This window comes from Schistocerca piceifrons, chromosome 6 (assembly GCF_021461385.2).
Source record: "Schistocerca piceifrons isolate TAMUIC-IGC-003096 chromosome 6, iqSchPice1.1, whole genome shotgun sequence".
Lineage (NCBI taxonomy): Eukaryota > Metazoa > Arthropoda > Insecta > Orthoptera > Acrididae > Schistocerca > Schistocerca piceifrons.
Window position 1 is genome coordinate 120,056,711 of NC_060143.1, and position 21,448 is coordinate 120,078,158.

Here is a 21,448-nt window from a genome sequence, read left to right on the forward strand (position 1 = left end):
ATTTCTGCTGCGATAGGCGGTAGGGGTGAGCCCATAGCTACACCGTCAGTTTGTTCATAAAATTGACCTCTCCACCTGAAATAGGTGGTCGTCAGACAGTGGCGCACAAGCTCACATATATCAGGTGCCACGCGTTCTTCTAGGATGTTCACAGTATATAACTTGAACGCCTCAGGTCCATCTTCGGAACTAATGGCTATGGGAAGCAGATGATAGACAGCACCATGTCGACAAGGGAGAAGACTAATAGGGAAGAGGAGAAGGAGGCACAGAGCATTGCTGTGTTACCATCTGTACAAGGGGTCACCGAACGTATTGGCAAAATTCTACGAAAAGCCGACATCAAACCAATTTTCCGAAGCAGAAACAAAATATCAGACATGCTCGGTTCTACCAAGGATGCAGTTGACAAACTACACACAGCTGGCGTGTATGAAATTGGTTGTGCGTGTGGATTAGTCTATATAGGTGAGACGGGACGTCCGATTAGCACAAGGCTCTCGGAACATGAAAGATATATCCGCCTGAAACAACACACTAAGTCAGCAGTGGCGGAACACCGAGACGAGTGCGGGAAACCAATATTTTTTCAAGAAACCCGCGTCCTGGCGAAACAGTCTCTCACTTTCAAAAGAAAGATTAGAGAGGCGATAAAAATAGCCAAAAGACCCGCCAACATGAATAGAGAGGACGGGTACAAGCTTCCGAGGTCTTGGCTGCCTGCAATAGCAGGGCTACGGAGCGGCGGCAGAGCCGTGGCAGCCCATGCAGACACGCGGGGAGCCGCAGTAGTGGTCGCGAGCACACAAAGCAATGGCACGCCGCAGCCGGCTTCTGAACAGCATGGAAACAGTGTGACGTCACAGCCATCACCTGTTCGCTATTCGTCCGTCTCCTCCAATGGGGTGGATTAATATAAAGACCAATAGAAAACAGCTATTTCAGCCAATGACAGATAATAAAGGAAACACCAATAAAGCACATCTTTCACCCCTCCTCCTCCTCCTTTTACAGCCAATCAAGTAACGACACAGTTTTCTCGTGCAGCTATTTAAGGAATCAAGTGTGTTCATTTAGCAGTTGACGTAAGGCCCTGATGAAGGCTAGCTGCAACGCTGGCCGAAACGTTGGCGCATTTTAAGTTAAAAAGTGTTTATAGTCAAAGTTTTCTCCTCGTGGCGACAAAGACCTACCGCGTCTGTCCCAGCCCGAATGTCGATTATTGTCAAGTTCGCGCGCCTGGCGCTCTCTTGTTGCTTCTCGTAATTAAATTACTTTCTTCAAACCCCTCTGCTATCTGTGATTCTAAATTTCTACTACTGTCTTTTCCTACGACTTCACCTTCAATTTGTTTGACTTGCTTTCGTAATGCCTCAAATTCCCTTTTAACGCGTTCATTAAATTTTCCCTGATTTTCAACATGCTTATTTATGTTCTGGTACTCTTCGGTTTCTGAAAATGGCAATGGAGCTGTATCATCTGAATCTCTGTCCCCATTTAAACTAAAACTTGTCAGTTTATCTGAAATCTCCTCACTCCTTTCCGATAAGTCACCTATCTGTTCTTTCTGTTTATTTACGTCTTCCGTAAGTGTCGCGACTCGGGTTTCGTTATTGACACATTTAGTAGTTAACTGTTCATACTGTTGCGTTAGGTTATTTATTCTGTCAATTGGTACGGATTCCTCGATTCTTTCAAATATTTCTTCCTTATCGAGTGCACGTTGTAAATTTAACTCTGAAAATTTTTATACTATCACGCGATCTCTTTCTTCCTGTTCTTTATCCTGTTCCTTTTGTCTGATTTCTATTGAAATTAATCTATTATTGTGAGCATTCAAAATCGGTTGTACTTTTTCTCTAATTTCTTTCTTTGATTCATCATTCATGTTTTTGATATATGTCCTTATTCGCGAGCTTAACCGTGTTGCCATTGCTTCCATCTCGGTTTTAATTGTTCCTATTTGTGATCCCAAATTTAATATTGCACTCATCAACTGCTCCATATCTTCTGTCGTTAATCTCGTATTCTGAAAATTTTTTGATTGTGAAAAATTTTGAACTGTTTCCGGACTATTTTCCCGACTTATTAAATTGTTTTCTACTTCATTATTCATCATACTGTTCTCCTGTGTTGGCAAGTTCGCCATGTCAACAATTTCGTCATTCTGACTATTCATCATTTTTGCCTTTTTCATCGATCGCGTAATCATTTACAAAACATACAAAATTCGTCACTATACGAAAATTACACACAATGAGACTTTATCTCCAACAATACTATTCACACGAAATGCTTCCCGACAAACACGCCTAACGAACAATTGAAATCTTCATAATTGCACAAAATTGTCAAACGCGTATACAAGACAACAAAAATTAAATTCTGCAAAAAATACCATTAGAAGAATGACAATTACCAAATCTACACATGCAATATAGACTACAATTACTAAACTACAAATTGCTACAACAATACTACTGTCTGCTATTTTTACAATCAGAAGAATTCCAAGGGACGATCCGAAGCAGCGGTCGCCACGTGCATGGGGGCTTAATTAATTTGTAATATGCAAATACTTTTTATTTTTTTTTAGTAGCTGACTGTCCGATTACGAAGTCTCGTAACGGTTGGCCCTGACTGGTACTTGTACGCAATCTGACTGCATAGAACAACAACAAGGAATGAAAGGAAATTTCCGTTAACACAATTAATTAATTAAGTCCCCAGCAACTATAAAACCTACGAAACAACAAAACACAAATGTAGCTGTTCTGTGTGTGGAAGTGTGATTCAACATACACATCTGGCACGGTTCTTCCTCAATAAGACCAGATATTTTAAACACCATTTATACTGAAGTAATTTAAAAAAACAGAAATACTATAATTGCACATAGAAACCAGAAATACAGTCTAATACAAGAACACGAGCCAGATGCTTTGTTGACTGAACCTGTGACCAAGAGGCATTATTGTTTAAGACATTGAAATAAATAATAAAAAAAAGGAATTTTTTTACCTTCATATATATTGACGAAAAGCACATTACAGCATCCCTAATCCAACAACATCTGGAGTCTAGCCCATCAAAACAATACTACAAGTTTGTAACCTCCCCCCTCACTTATCGACCTTAATGACAGTGAGTAATTAAACCGCGTGTACCTAATGGAAATTTGGGAAAAGCAATCGTCACCGAAGTTAATCTATCGGTAAAGAGGGAGGAAAGGGTTACATCTAAATGAAAGGAAAAATGCAAATGAAACTGGTGGAAATCAATTTTGAAAAGGGGTAAAGTTAATAAGGAAAGTAAATGTGCGGCCGTTACGTTAACAATTAACTAGCGGTAATTACATATTTGAGATTTGGGGGAAATCACGGTCGCCAGTCCTAAGGACAATTACTATAGTAACTGAAAAAGAAAGGTTATTACACATATAATTAGCACTAGAAGCATGGCAACTGAAGGTTGACACGTGTAGTGTGAAAACTGAAAGTTTGTCAGAAGTAATAAATTTCGCTACACTCTGACTTAATTTAGCAAAAGAATTAATTAAACCGGAAAATCGAAAATTAATTTAGTGACTGAAGTTAATAGTGAGCTTTCTTTCTGAAGCACATCGAAATCCAGTAAAATACGGTTAGTCTTGGACTACCTCAACAATCATTTCAAAAGCAACTTGACTCTACGCAATTTAGAAACAAGATATTTAACTTTGAACTTGAATTAAATGATTCTGAACTATTAACAATAGTAAAATTTAGTACGTACCAAGCTGAGCTGCAGTCACAGGTAAGCTAAAATATGCTAACAAAACTCGCACTCTAAATTTGTGCTCGTGTAACCTAAATATTGTAGCCAGCTACTGAACTTTGAAATTAAAGCAGTGAAATCTAATCATATTATTTTAATGCTGGCGTTTGAATTTCAACGACACTCGGGTTCATTTCGGAAAAGGAAGGGACCCTGCTTGGCAATGCAATTGGGACAATGAGCAACAAAGGTTCATGCTAAGTTGCTGTAATTTTGCGAGGCAAATGGAACAATTTGAAAAGCTGAGGTCTGCCATACAGTTCTGAAACTTTACGTGCTTTTAGTCTTCCTTGTTGGTTGATTGAAGGTTTGAAGCCGTCGATCGAAGAGGTGGCGACAGTCACTCATTGTCGGCCGTCGCTGTTGCAGAAGCTGGATGTTGGCGCGCCTTCTTCTCGACACGGTCACCAGGCGAAACGGGCTCTTGATGTGCGCCAGCTAATGCTTCCCGTCCGCGACACCATGTCAGAAACTATCATCGCGAGTCGAGCGCAATTACTTGCTGCCAAACCCCGAAAGCGCGGCAACTCGCGGGAGCGTCACACGACACCTGATCCACTCGCTACTCCCGCCAGACTCTCACTGTTCTGCCCGCGCTCCACGCGGCAGAGTTAACACTACCAAAGATCCTACACACTTTGATTCGTCACACGACCTATCGACGTAATCGTTCGATAGCAGTTTTCCCTAGGCAAGACCCAGCGTAAAAATACAAATAATATTTACGAAACAAACCAATTATACATCGACATGAGTGCATAAATATATATATACAAACAGTAAAACAATTACAGTATATAAAGAGACAGAAATGTCATATCTTGAGGTAACAAAACAAGGAAAAAAATTAATAGTACAATAGATGGAAATAGGAGTATATGCACTTCCGGCGTTACACGTGCCCCACATTGTCTGAGGATGTTCGTGTAACGTAAACAGACTCAGAAAATGTCCCAAAAAAGAAACAGCGGAAATGCATATGCTCAAAACATCAACAAAATTTAGCATTCGTCTAATTAATCATAAATCAATTTTTAGACCATAATAATTGAGTGGGGACACTCCTAATCTTATTCCACTCTGTCATCTTGCACAAAATAAAACAGGTTGACAACATATTAAAATTCATAGAAGATATAGAAAATGGTTTAGCTATTCCAAAATCATTAAAATTCGTAACACTATGAGAAATGGAATACTATTTGCAAAATTAATCAGAGTACATGGTCATAAAAACAGGTAGATCAAAATACGCAAGTTAATAATTAATTACATAGAATACACATTTTTACATAACCTTTTCATAATTAATATCTCGTCATGAGATTCCACTTAACGCTAAACAAGAAAATAATATTCAGTAGATCGAAAAAACATAAATATTGACAGCAGAATTCTTTCACATCAGCTGTCCGGGAAGAAAAACTATTCCGCCTTTCGTACTCGCAAGTACAAAGAATGCCGACAGCGGCACAAGAGCTAACAGCGGCACAAGAGCCGACAGCGGCTCGCCTCGCCAGTATTGTTGCGCCCGCGTGTGCGGCACGCTTGATCTCACTCGCCCTTGTGACGGCGTTTCCAGAACGTCCGTTTCACTGAATTCTTTAGGAAAAACTCACTCCCGAGTAATCTCAAGGAGTCCCTTAATACTATCACAGTGGATAACTCAACACTGTCCATCATCACACGCATGTACTAGCCTGAAACTTAAAACAGCGTCTAAGTACATCGGCAATGACTAGTAAAACACATATTCATGAAATCTTACAGCTAGTTACAAAATCATATTTACGTTGCTTAATCTACTGTGACTCAGCTGAAAACTTAAATTAGCAGCTTGGATTTTTCAATTGATAAATAATCACTCTCTCTTAAATCATTTAGTCAAAATTAATTACTTATTAATTACAACTTCTTTAATGTCCTCTTGGTCAGTCAAAATCATGGCAATCTAGCAAACCTTAAATCTTACACTCTATATTTACATATTGTACAAATTACCCATTGTGTGGTATTAATCGATCCTAGGTTGGTACAATTTCAAATCTATTATATTTCGTATACCTAACAGCTTTCCAGAGCTTGGATACTCTAAGCAATAAGCATTTGTGTGAGGTATACCAATGACTTTATATGGTCCATTATAAACAAACTTAAATTTAGAGATTTCATTGTCTATCTCGCTCGATTTCTCATGAGCTTTTACAAGTACTAAGTCTCCGATCGCAAACTTAGCAAAACGCGCTTTAGCGTCATGACGACGTATGCGAGCATCGGCTTTAAGCTTCATTACTTCTCGCAAACGATCTTTTTTCACACCAATACTAATGTCAATCCGTGGAGGGAATTTGATTATCTCTTCCACTAAACTTTTACTTCTGTCATCCAACAGGATTTCCTCTGGAGAAAATCCCGTCGATTCATGTCTCAAGGTGTTCATAATTCTCTCAAATACTGCTACATATTTGCCCCATGCCCTATGGTTGTGATGGCAATAGGTACGGCACAGTCGGCCTAGCTCGCGCATATACCTCTCAGCGGGATTCCCAGCCGGACAATAAGCTGAAATATGGATCACCTCGACCCCATTACTTTCCAAGCCTTCATTCCACAACTTAGAAGTAAATTGTGCCCCATTGTCTGATAGAATCGCCTTGGGCTTACCAATATGAACAAAATAATCGTTCACAAGCTTGCTATAGACTGCTTTGGCTGTAGCTTTCCTAATCGGGTATAGTTTGATGAACTTGGAAAAAGCTTCTAGCACTACTAAAATGTAAGCAAAGTTTCCTGATGACTTGGGCAAAGGTCCGTACAAGTCCACGCACAGTAACTCAAAGGTGTCGTTAGGCCTTATACTTTGCATAGGACCACGACTCGTACAGTTGGTAACCTTCACCTTCTGACATAAATCGCAAGTTTTCACTCTGTCAGTAACTCGTTTTAACATGTTGTTGAAATGCACTACTTCACTCAGCTTTTCCGTACATTTCTTTGGTCCACAGTGACCATACGCCAAATGGTAGTAGTCTATTATTTCCGTGACGTATTTGCTGGGCCAGCATACCCGCCAAATATTACTATCTTCACCCTTACGTATGTACAAGATATGATCGTATATCTTGTAATACTTCCTTAATTTCTCTCCTTCTGGACTCTTTTCATCATATCGGGTTTTCACCATATTTAAACAACCATCCTCGTTCTGATGACGACGCAGATTCTTACAAATGTTCATTATTAATTTACGTCCCTCAACTTCTTTAAAATAGTACAATTTGACCACTCCATCTGCCTCATCTTTCAATAGACCTTGATTAGACTCGGGCAACCGCGACAGCGCATCCGCTACGCAATTGTCGGTCCCTTTTACGTAACAGATGTCATAGTTAAATTGCTGTAAATACAGCGACCACCTAGTCAGTCTTTCGTGAAGTAGTTTACAATCCTTCAGATAAGTGAGCGCCTTATGGTCCGTATGAATAATCACCTTACGGTCCCATAGGTAACCCTTGAACTTCTTGAATCCCCACACGATAGCGAGACACTCTTTCTCAGAAATCGTGTAGTTTCGCTCACTTTTTGATAAAGTTCGACTCGCGAACGCTATCGTCCGGTGTTCCTTATCCTCTCCTTTACCAACTTCTTGGAACAGTTCTACCCCCACCCCGTAATTCGACGAATCCGTTCCCAGATGGAAGGGTAGCGATAAATCAGGATGAAATAGTATGTTAGATCTTAACAACTCGTCTTTTAATCTCTCGAAAGCGGTCTGACACCCGTCAGTCCACACAAACGGAACATTTTTGCGTAAGAGGTTATTCAAATTTTCATCATTAAACACTTGTCCTTTTACAAATTTACGGTAAAATCCTGTGAGCCCTAGAAAACTTTTTAACTGTTTCCTAGACTTGGGTGGAGGACAATTCTTTATTGCCTCTAGTTTCTCTGGGTCTTTCGTAATACCAGCAGTGGTAATTACATGCCCTAAAAATTTCAGTTCCTGCTTCACAAATTCGCATTTCTTTAGCTTTAGAGTCATTCCGCCACGGCGCAATGCTCTAAAAACTTCATCTAACAGGTCACAATGGTCATGCCAAGTGGCATTGGCCAACAATAGGTCGTCAACATATACAGTTAATCTTGAACTCAAAGCCGGTCCTAGCACTTTATCTAGGGCCCTGATGAATACGGACACAGATATATTAAGTCCAAACGGCAGTACTCTATACTGATAACACCTGCCCGCAAACAAGAAGGCGGTGTATGGCCTAGATTCTTCTTCGAGTTCTATTTGCCAGTAACTAGCTGTCAGATCGAGGCTAGTCATGAACTTAACGTCATGAAAACGTTGCAAAATCTCTTCCATACTCTCTGGTCTGTCTGTTTCACGTTGAACGACCCTATTCAACGTGCGTGCGTCAATCACAATACGCACACTACCATCCCGTTTTGCTACAATGACCAAACCGTTATTGTATGGACTTGTACTTCTTTCAATCACTCCCCATTCGATCATCTTATCTATCTCCCGTTGCACTGCTTCCTTTTTGGACAGCGGTATAGCATACGGTCTCACGAAGAATGGTTCGTGCGGAATTACATGCAACTTGCATTTATATCCTTCCACAAGACACGGTTTGTCTGAAAACACACTCTTATTCCTCATTATTACTTCATACAGGCCTCGTCTTTGTTCGTGTGTTACGTTTGACACACCGTCTACAATACTTTCCAATTCACTTTCTACACTATTGTCAATGCCGAGATTCCTCACATTACAGTAGTTCAAATTCATACCTACGTCAATACCATTCGGCCAGTTAACAATGTGTATAGGCTGGTATTGCCTATGCACACCGTCTCCTGCCTCGTCAAAACTAACTACTATTGTTTTATCTTGGGACGTACATGTCAACGTTTTGCTTTCGCAGTTAATCACTGCACGGTACTTTAACAGCCAATCTAACCCAATAATTACCTCCGTAGTTAAGTCTGGCACGACGACAAACTCTTGTTCAAATCGTGCCCCACATATCTCGAAGTTGCCAAAAATCTGTTTTGTGACCGGTTTACTGGCCTTCCCAGTAGCACCGATAATTTTCACTCCTGTTACTGGCATAACTACGATGCCGGGTCTGTTTTTCAGTAACTCAAATATTTTCCCAGATACAGCACTCAGTTCTGCACCGGTGTCCATCAACGCGTTTAGTTGTAGGTCGTGCATATTAACAGACACTACTATCTGTCTACACTTGTCCTCGACTGTTTCTTTATTTTCCCACAGTAAATCCTCGTCTATATCCAGGTCATTCCAGAAAAAACAATCCGGCTTTGATCCTAAATCCGGTTTATCTGGCGGCTTTTTCAGTCTCTGTTCACATACAGTTTTAATTTCAACACTTTTGTCCTGAGGCTCAGTCTCTCGCTTCACCTCCAATACCGAAACCTTTTCCTGTAACTCGTCAACTAGTGAGTGTTGCTTTGCTATCAATTCACTAGTTGTCACCTTCGTTGATTCCTCTTTAGTCAGATTGATCTCATCTGCCAATCTACCTGGAGAAATGTGCCCAGTAGTATCTGCAATTACTTCCTCTAGATCTGCGCAACCCACACTGTTATCGTCTGACCGTATAATGTCAGCTCTAACCTCATACACGCTGTAATCTACGTGCTTTTCTACCAATCGTGTCCGGCTATCACTAAAATTTTCGTAATCTTTCTCCTTAATACTCTCGCAATGTTTAAACTGGATGTTCGCATCGGATGGGTCGGCTACTTCTACCACTACAACTTTCGGTAAAGTCTGTCGGTTAGGGCCAGAACTTTCCGTTACTACTTCAACATTCAACTCCTGCGGGACGAAACACGACGCATCTTGCTCGTGCTCCCCCTTAACATCAACTATTTCTAGTAAAGTCTGCCGGTTAGGGCCAGAACTTTCCATCACTTCACAATCACTATCTTCCTGCGGGACGAGACGCGGCAAATCCTGCCCGCGCTCCCCATAAACACTTCTCCCGTACAGGCCCCTATAATCTCTTAGTTCGTCATATAAGCGACCGAACTGCCTTAACCAGACCTCATCCCTCTCTGCATCCCCTCGCTCGATGACGGACGTTTTATCCGACATCTGATCTTCTTTCAACACTTGCGAATCATTCTTAAACTCAATCTCCAGTTCCGCTGTGGGTATTACAGCTGCCACTTTATAATCGATTTCCGGAACACTACTTAAATTGTTCTCACTGACAGTGAATGTACTTCCTACTGCCGTGTCTACAGCTGATCTACTACTTGTGGGCGCACTCCTTTCTCCTAACACTGGCACACTCTCCCGCCGTTGATTATTCCATACGGAATTTTCATAACGACGACACCTGGGTTTTCTCCTGTTATTGGGCCGCCAAAATTTCTCCACGCCCGGTCGGCCCCTCACCGGCGCGGCTAATGGTTTCCCTGTCTCGTCCCAGCAGATACGCTCCCCGGATACTGCTGAGGCGGCTGGTCACACCCTCTGGCGTTATTACTATTCTGCGCAGCCCGTATCACGCTAGTATGATACTGGTTTCCGTCATTCCGGTTATTATTTGCATTGTACCGATTGTTATTACGGTCCGAACCATTATTGTTATTGCTGCCATGGTTGCGGTATGCATTATTCCCGTGGTTATCGTTGTTGTGGTTGCTGTGGTACCCGTTGTTGTTACCACGGCCTCTGCCACTGTCGCGATTATTGCGCCAATTGTCCTCGTCCTCCACTCTTTCCAGGAAATCATTTATTGTCCTGTAATTGCTTCCTACGTAGCGTTTTGTATCATCTGGAAGCTTTTTGTAGAGTTCCCAGACTATTTCGGATTCCGAGCGGCGGTCACGCAAATATTCCAACTTGCGGATCCAGCCCTCACAAAACTCCTTCATCGAACCGCGCGAATTCGCATCGAAAGGCCTCGATACGACAAATTCGCGCCAGACACTTTGCTGTTTTTGCTCTGACCAGTATTCAGCCAGAAACAAATTTTTAAATTCGTCAAAAGTCAGGTTCGTAATGTTGAGGTTTAAGCCCCAACGCTTGGCATCACCAGCCAACACATCAATAATCGCATTAATTTTTCTCTCATCAGTCCATGATCTGGGTAAAACTCTTTCACAATTTTTAATGAAATCCGTCGGGTGTATACCGCCTTTTTTCAAGGGGTCGAACCGCTCCTCTTTCGTCAACAACTCCGAACTATGTGCACAGATTGGCACGTAGCTCTGTTTTTCGTCAAGTTTCCTTTCTAATTCCGACACCCTCGTAATCACTTGGCAAGTGGTTGTCGCAAGCGTTTCCACTTCCCTCTTTTTCTCTTCGCAGGTATTAGCCTGCTTCGTCACTTTGGTATCTACTTCGGATACTAAAGCCTTTAAAGTTTCCACCTTCTTTTGATCCTCTTTTTTCACTAATTGAATTTGTTCCGTCACCTTATTCTCGATGATCGGAGCAACTGATTCTCCTACACTTTTCTCGATTCTGCTAATTTCGGAATCAAAACGAGTATTTATGCTCGCAATTTCCGCCTGAACGCCTATCATTTCCTGTTTAAGGTTACCGATTTCGGTATTAATCACGACAATATCGTCTTTGATTTTATCAATTTTTGTGTTAACAACTTCAACATTGTTGTTAACAACATTAATAGCTTTGTTCTGATTGTCTAGCATTCGTTCAATTTTTTCAGACAGAGCTACTTGCTTGGCAGCCTGAGCTGCTTGCTCGGCAGCCTGAGCTTCTTGCTTGGCAGCCTGATCTTTAATTTCTGCCGATTGACTCTTGATTTCGTTAATCAAAACATTCAATAAATCAGTTAAATTCCCGGAAACCACCGGTTTTACTTCCGTAGCGGCTTCCTCTTTCATTGTCCCCCCGTATTCGTCATCAAGGGATTCAGATTTGAATTTCACTTCCGATTCCGAAACATTTTCAAAAGTCTGGAATTCCATTTCTGCTCTTTGTTGCGTTTCGGCGGTCGCATCTTTCATGCTAGCCGCCTGCCCCGGAACAATGGGTACCGCTGTGCGCGTTTCCCACTGTTCGACCGATTGTTCCGTATCCAAGTCTACCAAATTTTGGTAATTGTTGCCTTCACTCATTTTAATAATTTACAATATAAATGCAAAATCTAAACTCTACTTAGGATTCCTCACACGAATATTCTCGCTGACGTATCGACCATTTCGTAACCAGTACTTTGTTACGAGATTTGCACAATGCAAAATTCGTGTCCAGAACAACCTCAAATTTGAAGATTGTCCTGTCACCAGGTCGCCACGTGTAACCTCCCCCCTCACTTATCGACCTTAATGACAGTGAGAAATTAAACCGCGTGTACCTAATGGAAATTTGGGAAAAGCAATCGTCACCGAAGTTAATCTATCGGTAAAGAGGGAGGAAAGGGTTACATCTAAATGAAAGGAAAAATGCAAATGAAACTGGTGGAAATCAATTTTGAAAAGGGGTAAAGTTAATAAAGAAAGTAAATGTGCGGCCGTTACGTTAACAATTAACTAGCGGTAATTAGATATTTGAGATTTGGGGGAAATCACGGTCGCCAGTCCTAAGGACAATTTCTATAGTAACTGAAAAAGAAAGGTTATTACACATATAATTAGCACTAGAAGCGTGGCAACTGAAGGTTGACACGTGTAGTGTGAAAACTGAAAGTTTGTCAGAAGTAATAAATTTCGCTACACTCTGACTTAATTTAGCAAAAGAATTAATTAAACCGGAAAATCGAAAATTAATTTAGTGACTGAAGTTAATAGTGAGCTTTCTTTCTGAAGCACATCGAAATCCAGTAAAATACGGTTAGTCTTGGACTACCTCAACAATCATTTCAAAAGCAACTTGACTCTACGCAATTTAGAAACAAGATATTTAACTTTGAACTTGAATTAAATGATTCTGAACTATTAACAATAGTAAAATTTAGTACGTACCAAGCTGAGCTGCAGTCACAGGTAAGCTAAAATATGCTAACAAAACTCGCACTCTAAATTTGTGCTCGTGTAACCTAAATATTGTAGCCAGCTACTGAACTTTGAAATTAAAGCAGTGAAATCTAATCATATTATTTTAATGCTGGCGTTTGAATTTCAACGACACTCGGGTTCATTTCGGAAAAGGAAGGGACCCTGCTTGGCAATGCAATTGGGACAATGAGCAACAAAGGTTCATGCTAAGTTGCTGTAATTTTGCGAGGCAAATGGAACAATTTGAAAAGCTGAGGTCTGCCATACAGTTCTGAAACTTTACGTGCTTTTAGTCTTCCTTGTTGGTTGATTGAAGGTTTGAAGCCGTCGATCGAAGAGGTGGCGACAGTCACTCATTGTCGGCCGTCGCTGTTGCAGAAGCTGGATGTTGGCGCGCCTTCTTCTCGACACGGTCACCAGGCGAAACGGGCTCTTGATGTGCGCCAGCTAATGCTTCCCGTCCGCGACACCATGTCAGAAACTATCATCGCGAGTCGAGCGCAATTACTTGCTGCCAAACCCCGAAAGCGCGGCAACTCGCGGGAGCGTCACACGACACCTGCTCCACTCGCTACTCCCGCCAGACTCTCACTGTTCTGCCCGCGCTCCACGCGGCAGAGTTAACACTACCAAAGATCCTACACACTTTGATTCTTCACACGACCTATCGACGTAATCGTTCGATAGCAGTTTTCCCTAGGCAAGACCCAGCGTAAAAATACAAATAATATTTACGAAACAAACCAATTATACATCGACATGAGTGCATAAATATATATATACAAACAGTAAAACATTTACAATATATAAAGAGACAGAAATGTCATATCTTGAGGTAACAAAACAAGGAAAAAAAAATAATAGTACAATAGATGGAAATAGGAGTATATGCACTTCCGGCGTTACAAGTTCTGAACAAGCACTCTCCATGGGAACTTCTCAACAACGACTCACCACTGCTACATCTCAACAAGCACTCCCCACCACGACTTCTCGACAAGAACTGCCTACTACGACTTCTCGACAAGAACTGCCAGTGGAGGCGGCGAAATAATACTCTTTGGCGCAATTTCTGGTGCTGTGGCTCAGTGTAGCCACCTTTCACCATGCACTGATTCGGTACGGAAGTGCGTCATAAGGCCGCTGTATCCCCTCCTGCCTCTCCTGATGCAAGCGGTCCCACAACTGTAATAACTGATCCTTGGTATCCGGGACATCGCTACTGGGACGGAGATGACGGCCGAGCTGTTCCAACACATGTTCTGTTGGGGACCGACCTGCGGATCTTGGAGGCCATGGGAGTATCTCAGTGTCACACAGATGGTTCGTCGAAAAGCATGTCATGTATGGTGAAAAATGGCCCAAGATACTGTTGCACGGGAGATAGCACATGAAGACGCAGGCTGTCTGTGACGTACCGTCGTGCCTGGAGAATCCTGTTAGTCACTACTGGCGGTCACCTGAAGACACACCTGAAGAATACCCTCACTCCAAAACATGGAATGAATGGAACCTCCCCACAGGCCACTATTATACTACCCGATGGTGGTCATCAGAGGTGGGGCACAACTGCGACCCAGCGCGGAAGGTAAAGTGACACCATTCCTCAAACGTCCATCACTCCCTATCGCAGCACCACTTCAGACGCAGCCATTTGTGTTGTAGCGATAACAGCAATCAAAGCATAGGACGATAATTCCGCAGTCCGACTTCTGCTAGTCCCCAACCAGTGATGTGGGATGGCTCAGCACATTGCAGGGAGTCCATTATTTGTTTCCGGATCGCAAGCGCAAATGTGAAGGGGCTACATTGTTCCTGGTGCCCCTTATGGCAATTTTTCCTTGTATTGGTAAGGCAAGATCGACTGGAATTTTGCGACAACTATGCCAGCCCTAACGTTCCCAAGTAATCCAACGTCGGGCCAGTCACATCCGAATGCCTCACTTTTCCATCAGCTGGCCAAATCGACACCCACAATGAAGCCTGTTTCACAGAGTGTCAGGTGCTGTTGACGTTCTCTCACGCGAGGAGGAAGCATCTCTGTGTCCTTAGCAGTTGACAGTCACTATCTGATGACATTCTTGCCTGTTTTATACCCTACCAGGCCTGGTATCATAACACGAAAACCGCTCATGCAGTCTGTTGGTTGTTATACCTGTGACAGACAATTTCAACTGCATTAAGAAACTCACCGATGGTGAGTATGTTTACCGAGTTCATGGACTTTCGAGCATGCCTTCTGTGTGCTTCATTTTTTTTTTTAATCAGATAATATAACTTACACATAGACCAGACAGCGAGACTGTCTTTCTTTATCTACATTGCCGTTGACACTGACGTGACAAACGTCATGAGATATCTCCTAATGTCGTGTCGGACCTCCTTCTGCACCGCGTAGTACAGCAGTTCGACCTGGCATGGACTCAAAAAATCGTTGCAAGTCCCTTGCAAAACTACTCAACCATTCTGTCTCCATAGCCGTTCATAATTGCGAAAGTGTTGCCGGTACAGGACTTTGTGCACCAACTACCTCTCGATTATGTCCTATAAATGTCCGATGAAATTCATGTCGGGCGACCTCAGAGGCCAAAGCATTCGTTCTAACTGTCCAAAAGGTTCTCTAAACCAATCCCGAACGACAGTCGCCCAGTGACATGGTGCACTGTCATCCATAAAAATTGCATAGTTGTTTGCGAACATGACCTCAAAGTAGCCGAACATATAACCATTTCCAACCAATGATCGTTTCAGTTGGACCAGAGGACTCAGACCATTCGATGTAAAGAGATCGTGGACCATTATAGAGCCTTGTTCACAAATGGATCCTTGTCTTCGTGGGGACTGCGTCACAGTCGAACCCTACCATCAGCTCTTACTGACTTAAATCGGAGTTCATCTGACCAGGCTACGGTTTTCCAGTCATCTATGGCACGACCAATGTGGTTAATTAACCAGGAGAGGCACTGTAGGCGATGTCATGCTGCTACCAAAGGCACTCGCGTCGGTCGTCTGCTGCCATAGCCAATTAAAGCCATATTTCACCGCACGGTCGAAGGTCCCAGATTGATTTCTGCAATGTTGCTTGTCTGTTAGCACTGACAACTCTACGCCGTTAAGTGAAGGTCGCTGGTGACTGTGTTGTCCGTGGTTGGCGGTAATACGTGGAATTTGGTAATCTTGGTACACCATTGACACGATGCACTCGGAATACTGAATTTCCAAAGTAATTCCGAAAAGGAAAGTCCCAAATGCCTAGCTTCAATTATCATTCCGCAATCAATCTCTGTTAAATCCCGTCGTGCGGCCATAATCACTTCGGAGTCACATGAGTACAAATGACAGCTGCATCAATGCACTGCGCTTTTATGCCTTGCCTACGCGATTCTACTGGCATCTGTATATGAGCTTATCGCTATCCCATGATATCTGTCTCTTCAGTCTACACGGCCAGAGCCGCGCGGGCTAGTCATGCGGTCTAAGGCGCCTTCTACATCTACATCTACATTCATACTCCGCAAGCCACCGAACGGTGTGTGGCGGAGGGCACTTTACGTGCCACTGTCATTACCTCCCTCTCCTGTTCCAGTCGCGTATGGTTCGCGGGAAGAACGACTGTCTGAAAGCCTCCGTGCGCGCTCTAATCTCTCTAATTTTACATTCGTGATCTCCTCGGGAGGTATAAGTAGGGGGAAGCAATATATTCGATACCTCATCCAGAAACGCACCCTCTCGAAACCTGGCGAGCAAGCTACACCGCGATGCAGAGCGCCTCTCTTGCAGAGTCTGCCACTTGAGTTTATTAAACATCTCCGTAACACTATCACGGTTACCAAATAACCCTGTGACGAAACGCGCCGCTCTTCTTTGGATCTTCTCTATCTCCTCCGTCAGACCAATCTGGTACGGATCCCACACTGATGAACAATACTCAAGTATAGGTCAAACGAGTGTTTTGTAAGCCACCTCCTTTGTTGATGGACTACATTTTCTAAGCACTCTCCCAATGAATCTCAACCTGGTACCCGCCTTACCAACAATTAATTTTATATGATCATTCCACTTCAAATCGTTCCGCACGCATACTCCCAGATATTTTACAGAAGTAACTGCTACCAGTGTTTGTTCCGCTATCATATAATCATACAATAAAGGATCCTTCTTTCTATGTATTCGCAATACATTACATTTGTCTATGTTAAGGGTCAGTTGCCACTCCCTGCACCAAGTGCCTATCCGCTGCAGATCTTCCTGCATTTCGCTACAATTTTCTAATGCTGCAACTTCTCTGTATACTACAGCATCATCCGCGAAAAGCAGCATGGAACTTCCGACACTATCTACTAGGTCATTTATATATATTGTGAAAAGCAATGGTCCCATAACACTCCCCTGTGGCACGCCAGAGGTTACTTTAACGTCTGTAGACGTCTCTCCATTGATAACAACATGCAGTGTTCTGTTTGCTAAAAACTCTTCAATCCAGCCACACAGCTGGTCTGATATTCCGTAGGCTCTTACTTTGTTTATCAGGCGACAGTGCGGAACTGTATCGAACGCCTTCCGGAAGTCAATAAAAATAGCATCTACCTGGGAGCCTGTATCTAATATTTTCTGGGTCTCATGAACAAATAAAGCGAGTTGGGTCTCACACGATCGCTGTTTCCGGAATCCATGTTGATTCCTACATAGTAGATTCTGGGTTTCCAAAAACGACATGATACTCGATCAAAAAAACATGTTCTAAAATTCTACAACAGATCGACGTCAGAGATATAGGTCTATAGTTTTGCGCATCTGCTCGACGACCCTTCTTGAAGTCTGGGACTATCTGTGCTCTTTTCCAATCATTTGGAACCCTCCGTTCCTCTAGAGACTTGCGGTACACGGCTGTTAGAAGGGGGGCAAGTTCTTTCGCGTACTCTGTGTAGAATCGAATTGGTATCCCGTCAGGTCCAGTGGACTTTCCTCTATTGAGTGATTCCAGTTGCTTTTCTATTCCTTGGACACTTATTTCGATGTCAGCCATTTTTTCGTTTGTGCGAGGATTTAGAGAAGGAACTGCAGTGCGGTCTTCCTCTGTGAAACAGCTTTGGATAAAGGTGTTTAGTATTTCAGCTTCACGCGTGTCATCCTCTGTTTCAATGCCATCATCATCCCGGAGTGTCTGGATATGCTGTTTCGAGCCACTTACTGATTTAACGTAAGACCAGAACTTCCTAGGATTTTCTGTCAAATCGGTACATAGAATTTTACTTTCGAATTCACTGAACGCTTCACGCATAGCCCTCCTTACGCTAACTTTGACATCGTTTAGCTTCTGTTTGTCTGAGAGGTTTTGGCTGCGTTTAGACTTGGAGTGGAGCTCTCTTTGCTTTCGCAGTAGTTTCCTAACTTTGTTGTTGTACCACGGTGGGTTTTTCCCGTCCCTCACAGTTTTACTCGGCACGTACCTGTCTAAAACGCATTTTACGATTGCCTTGAACTTTTTCCATAAACACTCAACATTGTCAGTGTCGGAACAGAAATTTTCGTTTTGATCTGTTAGGTAGTCTGAAATCTGCCTTCTATTACTCTTGCTAAACAGATAAACCTTCCTCCCTTTTTTTATATTCCTATTAACTTCCATATTCAGGGATGCTGCCACGGCCTTATGATCACTGATTCCCTGTTCTGTACATACAGAGTCGAAAAGTTCGGGTCTGTTTGTTATCAGTAGGTCCAAGATGTTATCTCCACGAGTCGGTTCTCTGTTTAATTGCTCGAGGTAATTTTCGGATAGTGCACCCAGTATAATGTCACTCGATGCTCTGTCCCTACCACCCGTCCTAAACATCTGAGTGTCCCAGTCTATATCTGGTAAATTGAAATCTCCACCTAAGACTATAACATGCTGAGAAAATTCGGTTCGTGCGGCTCTCCCCGTCGGAGGTTCGAGTCCCCCCTTGGGCATGGGTGTGTGTTGTCCTTAGCGTATGTTAGATTAAGTTAGATTAAGTAGTGTGTAAGTCTAGAGACCGATGACCTCTGTAGGTCAGAAGATGACTTGGCTGACAATGTAACCGCACTAACAATGCCCACCTCGCAAGCATCACGCGACATCTGCCTAAAACAGTTCAAAACTGGTTCAAACGGCTCTGAGCACTATGGGACTAAACATCTGAGGTCATCAGTCTCCTAGAAATTAAAACTACTTGAACCTAGCAAACCTTGAAACCTTCCCGTCTCCTCTATACCTCTTTTGTTTTTACGCAATAACCGTCTCCTCTATACCTCTTTTGTTTTTACGCAATAACCGTCTCCTCTATACGTCTTTTGTTAATGATAACCTTCACTTTTTCCATAACCTATGAAACCTTTCCTTAGGATTTCTATCTCTTGCTTAATAATAACAAATGAAATCTTCCCTTTGTTTCTCAATCTTTGCATACAAATTTAATTGCTGCTTTTTTAAAAGTGATTTTCGGATTATTTCGACGAAAAATGGAATGTGTCGTCGTCGTGTGGCCCTCAGTCTTTATCTGCAATAATCCAAAACTGTTCCTTACCTTTATTACTGTTACTGGATCGCCATTTGATTGCTACATCGAACTGCAACGTGAATACACTTACTCTGTTTTACTATACTCTATTAGCTGCTGGTGGGCTTTCATAATAAGTGGCTGTATTTATTACCAAAGCTGACGTTATTCTTTAATAGCATAGCTGACGTTACTATTTAATTAATTTGACTGAAGTTACGTAATTTATAGTTAAACTTTTTCTTGACAACAATAAAATTTTGCTAAGTTTTACGTTGATGGTTTTTGGGGTGGATTATAATTAGTAATGCAACATAGCTGGCAAAAATTAATTATATTCTGAAAACGTTTCTTCAAATATTTACTGCTGGTAATGAAATGATTTTACAAACGTTCAAATGGGACTTACTTTCTACAATAATCTTACAACTAGCAATGCGCAAATATACCTTCAGTAGTCTTGAGTTTTTCAAAAAAATTAATTCAGTAGTATTAGTTCCTCTTATTATAATAGCTAGCTGATGTCTCTGTACATCTGTTTATAATCTCTTTTAAATCATAGCTAGTGGCTGGCAGGTACACTACACCTCTCAACCTCTCGCTTCAGACCTGCTAACGACTCGCTTCACGTCTCGCTTACTACTGACTTCCTACGAACGCTAAAGTGCGGTCTCTCCTGGCAACAATACTTTCTGGTGCAGACAATCCCTGCTACCATTACAAAATGTATCAATCTTTCCCGCTCTTTTCTTAAAATGTATCCATACGCGGTCCCTCCCGCCCTTTTTAAAAATATATCAATTTGCGGTCTCTCTTGTCAACAATACTTTGGTTGCAGACATTCCCTGCTACCAATATTATTTCCAATATGACAAATATTAATTATTCCTACTTAATCCTATTAATAAAATATAAACATCTTTCATAAATTGTGATTTGACAGTAGATAATAGAAATATACGCGTCTTACAACCTAAGGACATCACACACATCCATGCCCGAGGCAGGATTCGAACCTGCGACCGTAGCGGTCGCACGGCTCCAGACTGAAGCGCCTAGAACCAAATGGTTCAAATGGCTCTGAGCACTATGGGACTTAACATCTGAGGTCATCAGTCCCCTAGAACTTAGAACTACTTAAACCTAACTAACCTAAGGACATTACACACATCCATGCCCGAGGCAGGATTCGAACCTGCGACCGTAGTGGTCGCGCGGTTCCAGACTAACGCGCCTAGAACCGCTCGGCCACTCAGGCCGGGCCTAAAACAGTATACAGTGCTTTTCTAATGACCGACGTAGCAGTACGTGGCCTTCGGTGTTTCAGAAAGACAATGACTTCAGCGAAATGTGAACAGGAACAAATCGATATCTGAGCAGACAGTACACTACAGGGCTACTGTTATGTACACGTTCAGCGAATTTTAAATGAGGCGCAAAAGTTTGCGAAATCGATGCGGTGCGTGGTGCAGCCGGCGTGCGTGTCTCCAGCAGTAAAGACCGCCATCAATAGCTGGCACATGCTCGCGCATAAACCTCTCGGCGACACACGCAGCAGCACGTGGCCGCGGCGAACCGACGGCCGCATACCCCTATCTGCTCAACAACACACGCGCTCTGGAGGTACCTGCTCTGCTTTAGCCCGTTGTATTATCGACATTAACTACAACTTGGATATCAGAATCACGATAATTTCAACTGTTCTCCACCAAATTTTGCTTTCTTAAGGAAATGTGACTTAATCACCTGTGATGATCATAAGGAAATCTACAGCTGCCATTTCTCTCTAAATCTACAGAGGATAGGCAAAATCATTTGAACACCTATTCTTGGGAATGGTTTATTAATAAGGAGTTGGACCCCCATTTGCCCGTAATACGGCTGCTATTCTTCTTCGAATACTGGCATATAATGATTGTGTGATCTCCAGTGGAATGTTACTCCACTTTTCGATCAGAACCTCTTCAAGTCAAACAAAAGTTTTCAGAGTCCAAAAGCGTGTAATATGTATTATTTGTGGAGTAAATTCACGGACGTCCTGTAGAAACCTCTTCAAAGAACTGGGTATACTAACTACTGCCTCTCAGTATATTTACTCCTTA

At 42.4% G+C, this 21,448-nt stretch overlaps 1 non-coding gene across 1 annotated transcript; it reads right to left on the minus strand.

Moving 5' to 3' along the window:
• Window positions 1-20,520: 20,520 nt before the first annotated feature.
• Window positions 20,521-20,604, minus strand: Trnas-gga. Its single transcript is given in 2 exon segments — window positions 20,521-20,555; window positions 20,565-20,604. It is a non-coding gene; the product is annotated as a tRNA-Ser (tRNA).
• Window positions 20,605-21,448: the final 844 nt, after the last annotated feature.